General features: G+C 40.3%; 1 pseudogene; it reads right to left on the bottom strand.

Moving 5' to 3' along the window:
* Window positions 1-1,071: 1,071 nt before the first annotated feature.
* On the bottom strand, window positions 1,072-1,196 carry LOC114007200 (uncharacterized; annotated as a pseudogene).
* Between the last annotated feature and the right edge of the window lie 6,437 nt (window positions 1,197-7,633).

Genomic DNA, 7,633 nt, shown 5'->3' with positions numbered 1-7,633 from the left:
CCACAGAGAGAAAAAAGCAAAAAAAAAAAAAAAAAAAATCCTGAAAGGAGAATGGAGGACAAAGGATTGTAGCATGGCCAACCCCACTGGCAGAGGAGTGATTTCTCACTTTCTCTCTATCTGTGTCTCTCTCTGTCCCTCTCTGGTGAGTGCATGGGCCCTATGGCAAAAATCTTAAAAATTAAAAAAAAATAAAAAAAAAATTTAAAAAAAGATGATGTGTGTACTTGTCAGAAAGAGAGAAAAGCACTACCCAATGGAGCATGGTCATGCCACAATCCCCTTTCCATTCTGCCTCTTCATTCTGTCAGGCACACATGCCTGGCATATTAAGAACCCTACAATGGCCAGGATTCAAACTGTGGTCAGCTCTGTGGGATCCGGCCCCCTATATACAGCACTTAACTGTTGTGCCATGGGGCTGGCTCTCTTTTTAATCTTTTTTCTTTTTAAGAGAGATTTTTGGTATAGGGCACACGTGCTTGCTGGAGAGACAGATAGAGAAGACTCGTCCCCCACCCCCCCCGGGGGGAAGGGCACACGTGCTTGCTGGAGAGACAGATAGATAAGACTCGTCCCCCCCCCCACCCCCGGGGGGAAACGGCCATGCCTCAGTTCCTTCTCCTCCATTCTCCTCCTGGGATTTTGGGCATGCACACACATGTGCCCAACATGAATTTTTGGGGTGTGTGTGTGTTTTTTAAATTATTTTATTTAACTTTATTTATTTATTTTAATTTGACCAGAGCAGGACAGAGTGAGAGAGACAGAGAGAGGGGAAGTGAGAAAGCAAGCTGCCAGGTATGGGACTCGAACCATGGTTGGGCATATGGGAGTCTAGGGCCCTTAACCACAATGCCACCTTCTGGCCACTCATTGTTTTAAGCCACTGGGTCTGGAACTCAAACCATGGTAAGACTACATGGGAGTCTAGCAGCTTAACCATTACACCATCTACTGGTCCCCCTCTTTTTAATCTTAAATCATCCTTTCATACCCATTTTTCAAGAGTCATCTCAATTTAACTTTTCTCAAATTCTACGATCTGTTATGTAATAAGTAATGTGTTAGTTTCTGAGGACACAAAGGTTGATGATATGTCAACATATTCCTGACCTCATAGAGCTACATTCTTTTAGCAATAATCGCGCGTCGGATAAACCTCATTGGCTACGATACTGCCACTGCGCAAAGCTGAGAGCTACATTCTTGAAGAGAAGTTAGGCAATAAAAGTAACGAAATACTTTGTGACTAGAGATATCACCTTGGAATGGGACATACAGATGTCTCTGAATTTAGAGCAACTTACATATTTTCTATAAAACTGCCTGGACCTACTTAAGCTTACCTTATGTATATTTCCTCACCTCGATATGAGAAATTCAGATACCTGAGACAGTTTGGGGCAGTTTATATATTTTGTATGAAGCAATTTTGAACCACTCAAGCTCACATTATATATATTTCCTGGAAACTCTTAAACTTTGCATCTTACAACCAGATTTAAATCTTTTGAGTTTAAGACCATATTCTTTTGTATCCCACACATAGCACGTACATTCAATAATATTTATTTGGCTTAAAAGTTGGTTGCTTGGGGCCGGCAGGTGGCATGGTGGTTAGGGCACTGGACTCCCACAAGGCCTACTGTGGTTCAAGTCCCAGACCTGACGGCTGGTTTTCTCACTCTCCTTTTCTCTGTCTGGTCAAATTTAAAAATAAAGAAAAATAACAAAATTAAGTAAATAATTCTTTTAAAGAAATTGGTTGTTTGATTAGAGTTGGAGTAGAATGGAATTGGAGAAAAAGCTTGGGCTAGGAATCAGGAAATGCTAGGTTCTATTTTAGTAATGGCATTTGTTAGTGGTAGGCTTTGGCAAGAATATAGCTTTCCTATATATCAGTTCTACTTCTTAAAATGGAAATAAGAACATCTTCTTCACAAATTGTTGTGATTTAATTAAATAATTTAATCAAAGTGCCTGGATATAAAGTGAATTTTTCTTTCTTTTTCATTCTTTCTGGGAGGACTTTTGGGAAAGTTATTATCCTTCATACCTCTGCACAGCTAAAGTGAAAATGAAAAAAATCTCAGGCCAGTGGTGGCATGGTGGTTAAGGTGCTGGATCTCACATGGCTGACTTGGCAGTTTGAGTTCTGGACTTGGAGCCTTGAGAGACATGTCGGGTGTGTGTGTGTATGCATGCCCAGAATCACAAAAGGAGAATGGAGGAGAGGGGATTATGGCATGGTTATCCACCCTGGGAAGGGTGATTTCTCACTTTTCCTTTCTCTGTCTCTGTCTGTTTCACCCTGGTGAGTGCATGTAACCTATGGCAAAAATCTAAAAAATAAAAATGTGGAATTTTCTCTGTAACCTAGTGGTTAATGGAGCTGAATCCTACATGGGTAACCCTGGTTCTAATCTTGGCCCCTAAGGTTTGAAAAACACTCTGGGTGTATGTGTGCCCCAAATCTCAAGAGGATGGAAAAATGGAGAAGGAATTGCAATGTTACCACATCCCATTGGGACTGATTTCCCCCTCTTCCCCCCCGACCTCTCCATATATATATATATATGGGACTCGAACCATGGTTGGCCATATGGGAGTCTAGGGCCTATATATATATATATATTTCTGGTGAGGGTACATATCATACCTCTGGCAATTAAAAGAAGAGAAAAGGAAAGAAAAGGGCAGACAGAGCTTGAAAACCTTTTCCTCCAACTTTTGAATTTACTTATATAGAAAACCTTATAAAACTATAAAAATTAAATCACATCTAGTGCTTTATATAATTACAAGGTTATAAACTCCATGAGGACAAGGGTCATATCTCTCTGTTCAACATTTTAACAGTGCTTATCTAATAATAGATGGTCAACAGAACTCTGAGGAAGGAATACTTAAGTTGATAATGCCTAACTTATGTAAAAATGAATATAATGATTCACAAAAATTATTTTTAAATATCTGAAAATTTGAAATTTGAGCTATCTCAAAACATCCAGATCAAAACATTATACTTCTGACCCTGACCTGCCTGCCTATAGCACAGATCCACTGCCTGCTGGAGCTTGATAGTGGACAACTGGCTGTTGGAGTCTATCCTGAAAGCAGTTGTTCCTGAGAGTTAAGTGGGGCAACTACCAGCAGAATAATTGGATAAATGACAGTTTCACACAGAATGAAGTCTTAAAAATGTCTCAAAATATTGATTTTATAGAAGATCAAGAACAGCGACAAGTGTCTAGGCAACCATTCTTTGAAAAAAAGCAAAACTTTGACCAATGATCGAGGACAGGTAGCAACACATTTCTCCAGTATTTTCTAGTTTTCCCAATACTTTAAAATAGCTCCTTCCTTCCTTCCTTCCTTCCTTCCTTCCTTCCTTCCTTCCTTCCTTCCTTTCTTCTTTCTTTTTGTGAGAGAGACAGAAAGAGAAAGAAGAGAGAAAGACAAGTACTTTCAATATGGTCTCACATGGCCACCCTTTCCCCAGCATTTCTCTGTGAGCCAGGAGCACAGGCATGCGTGTGAGCATGCAGAGCATGTACAAAGACACTGGAAACAAACCCACTCTTCCACGTGGCTTCTGGCATTGAAGAGTGTTGTACCACTGTAGATGGGCCATCATTTCCCAAATACTTTTATCCACATTCTGTCATTTGACCTCTACAATACCTCTGTGGATGAAGTAGTTCAATAATGTTTAAGTATCTTCTAAGTCATAGGTACTGTACTTAGTACTACAGGACCTGCATTTGAATCCTATTTTCCTTCCCTATGGTAATAGTAACAATTACCATTGATTTGACTCTTACTACTTGCCAGACACTATACTCATTTTCATATTTTTTCTATTGTCAAAGAGTATGTATGTTTGCCAGAGAGAGAGAACTCTCCTCCCGTGGGGTGTGTTCACACTGCAATACATTTTTTTTAGAATTGTTATTATTATTATTATTTAGTCATTCATTTATTTTATTTGACCAGAGAGAGAAAGAGAGAAGAGGGAAAGTGAGAACGCAAGCCATCAGGTCTGGGACTCAACCTATGGTTGGCCATTTGGAAGCATCCAGCCCCTTAACCACCATGCCACCTGTTGGTCCCCTCACACTGCAATACTTTTCTTTCTTTTTTTTTTTTTTTTGAAGAGGTTTTTTTCGCTATAGGGCACGTGCGATTGCCAGACAGACAGAGAGAGACATAGAGACAGAAAGCAAGAAATCACCCCCCAGGGTGGATGGTCACACCGCAATCCCTTCTCCTCTATTCTCCTCTCGGGATCTTGGGCACGCATGCACACGTGCCCGGCGTGAGTTTTAAGCCACCAGGTCTGGGACACGAACCATGGTTGACTACGTGGGAGTCCAGTGACATAGCCATTACGCTAACTGCTGGTTCCCATACTGCAATACTTTTTATTCCATATCTTCATCTTATCAGGATTTGGGGCACACATGCATACATGCCCTACATGGTTTTCAAGCCACCAGGGCCAGAATTCAAACCATGGTCAGCCCTGTGTGATCCAGTGCCCCAAGCACAGGACATAATCATTATACTATGAGGCTGATTCTCTTTTTTAAAAAAATATGTATTCTCACATTTAATTCCCAAATAATGTATACAGCTTTTTGCTTTTATTCAGAAGGAAATGATGCTTAGAGAGGAGGTCAAATAGTTAACAAGTAAGCTAAAAGTAAGATCCCACATGGCCGACTATAATTGGAGTGTCTGATACAGCAGCTTGAAAATCACACCGGGTACATGTGCATGCACACCTAAAATCCCAAAAGGAGAATGGAGGAGGGGGATATGGCCATCCTGGGTGGTGATTTTTCACTTTCCTTCTCTCCATCTCTCTATCTCTCCAGCAAGAGCACACACCCTATGGCAAAAACCTGAAAAAAAAAGTAAGATGTGGGATTCTAACTTGGATTTACCTGACTCAAAAGTCCTTGTTCTCTAAGTACTTTACTAAAAGATGGTAGTAGGTAATTTGACTAATAGATGCTCACTGCCAGAAAAGTCTCAAATGCTATAAGTAAAAAAAAAGTTTTTTTAAAAATTTTTTTATTTTTAACTGCTATGCTAGACAGTGGCATAGCAGTAAAATGCAATAGCCCTTGAAGCAATCCCATTTGAGAAGGTTCCTGGTTTAAGTCTGGAAACTTCCCTGAGTACACCAGGCACACACTTGCCCATGATCCAGTGCTAACAGAAGGCTGGGGTTGATAGTGATGTCAGGACTCTGTTGGGTTGCTCTCTTTATCTCTCTGCCTTTCTTGCTTATGGAAGAAATAAGTAATCTTAAAAATTAATTAAATGGTCCTTGCTAAGTAGGCACTCCCTATACTAAATGTTTAGAAAAAGCAATTTGGGGTCAAGCAGGTGGCATCGTGGTTACGGTGCTAGACTCTTACATAGTCAAATATAATTTGAATCCTGGGTCTTGCAGCTTAAAAATCATGCTGGGTGCATATGCGTCATGCCCAAAATTCTGGAAGGAAACTGGAGAAGGGATTGTGATGTGGCTGTCCCCACTTGTGTCGGGGAATGATTTCTCCCTTTCTCTTACAATCTCCTGAGAGTGTACGTGTCCTGTAGCAAAAAAACTTTAAAAAAATTTTTTTTAAAGCAATGTAGCATTATTTATCAAAATGTAAAATTACCCTTGAACTGGTAATTCTACTTGAGTAATTAGCCTGAGAGTCACTAACTAAGCAAATATAATGCTTTAGGTTAGGTTTTTGCTCAAATAGTCCCTGAAACAAGGATTTGAATGTAGGTGGTTTATTTGAACAGCAATCGCAGAGTCACTGATGGGTGGAGGAGTGAGGAGAAATGAGAGAAGGGAAGGAAGGAAGCTCATGCAGGGTGGAAGATCCATTAATAGATTTCTACTAGGACTCAATACCGTTCAGGGAGACTATATGAAATTTGCCTCAGGAGTGTCTTGCCAAAGAAGTTGGGGTAGTTATTCACAAATTCCTATCCATTGCTGGATGGTGGGCATGGGAGAGGAACTGTTAATGCCCTGCCGTACCCGCCTACTCATATACTAAGCTCTCGCCTCTCACTGAGAGCGCCCAGGGCAGAATCACAGGTGCTTCAAGTAAAGAGATCACTGCATTTAAAGTGAGTGCCAAGGGATCATCAATGAGGCACAACAGCAACTATTGTGACACATTAATGTACAAAGGAGTTAATTAAGTCATTGTTTGCAACAGCAAAATACTACAAACAACCTAAGTATACTTGAGAGTGTTACTAGACAAACAGATATGATTTCTTCCAAGTGTTTTCAAAGATTTTCAATGAAGAATCCTGGGACCACAACAGGTGTGGTGGTTAAGGTGCTGGACTTCCACATGGCTGACCATGGTCTGAGTCCCGGACGTGGCAGCTTGCTTTCTCACTTTCCTTTTTCTCTCCTTCTCTGGTTAAATTTAAAAATAATAATAAATTGGGACCAGCAGATGGCATAATGGTTACATTGCTGGGTGCCCACATAGTCAACTGTGGTTCAAGTCCCAGACTCAGCAACTTAAAACTCACACTGGTCGGGGACTAGCAGGTAGCGTGCTGGTTAAGACGCTGGACATTTCCCATATGGTCGACCATGGTTCGAGTCCTGGACCTGGTGGCTTGCTTTCTCACTTCCCCTTTCTGTCTCTCTGTGTATCTCTCTCTGGTCAAATTAAAAGAAATGAATGAATAAATACAATTAAATAGTTATTAAAAATACAGCAAAAAAACAAAACAAAACAAAAAAAACCTCGCACTGGTCATGTATGTGTGCATGCCCAAGATCCCAAGTAGAGAATGAAGAAGAGATTGCAGCATGGCCATGCTCCCTGAGGGGTGATTTCTCGCTTTCTGTCTCTCTGTCTCTGTCTCTATGGTGAGTAAACATGCCCTATTACAAAAATCTCTCTCATAATAATAATAATAAATTAATAATTCTTTTTAAAATAAATAAAATTAAATTAAGGATCCTTGACCTATTTTACATACGGGACAAGTCCTCTTTGGGAAAATGTAAGTAAATTTGCGTATGCTGCGGGGAGAGAATGGTTGGGAAACAGTACGTGCCAGGGGAATGGCTTTGTTCAACTTTGAGCAAGGAAGAGTACTTGTGGCTTTGTTGGTGCTAAGAGGCTCATGTGGCTGGAATACAGAGAACCAGGGAAGACTGGCTTCCTGAGACTTTAGACATCAGCCAGGGCCAGAGTACGTGATACCTTGTAGAATTTAGGCTTGATCCTGGGGGCAGTGGGAAGTTGTGGAAGGGTTAAAGTTTTTGCAGCAGATATTTAGAATGATGGTCCTGACTGCAGTGTAGAGAAGGTAGAAACCCATACTGCACTGTTTTGTTTCCGAGTTCCCTGCTGATTTCAAGTGAAGAATGGGCTTGCAAGAAGCATCTCAAGTTTTCTAAGTCTGTTTGCTTTTGTATTTAAACAAAGGATTGATATTTTCCTTTGAAATAATCAGATAGCTCTTTAACTTTTATTACCTAACCTGATTCATCAAATGGATTTCATCAATATGAATTTTTAAACTATCCTAGAGAGACTTTTACACATAGATTAGACTTTTTGTGAGTTTTAAAAATTAATGT

The sequence above is a fragment of the Tupaia chinensis genome, unplaced genomic scaffold (assembly GCF_000334495.1).
Source record: "Tupaia chinensis unplaced genomic scaffold, TupChi_1.0 Scaffold000139_1, whole genome shotgun sequence".
In the NCBI taxonomy this organism is placed as follows: Eukaryota; Metazoa; Chordata; class Mammalia; order Scandentia; family Tupaiidae; genus Tupaia; species Tupaia belangeri.
This window is presented reverse-complemented; position numbering and strand designations above follow the sequence as displayed.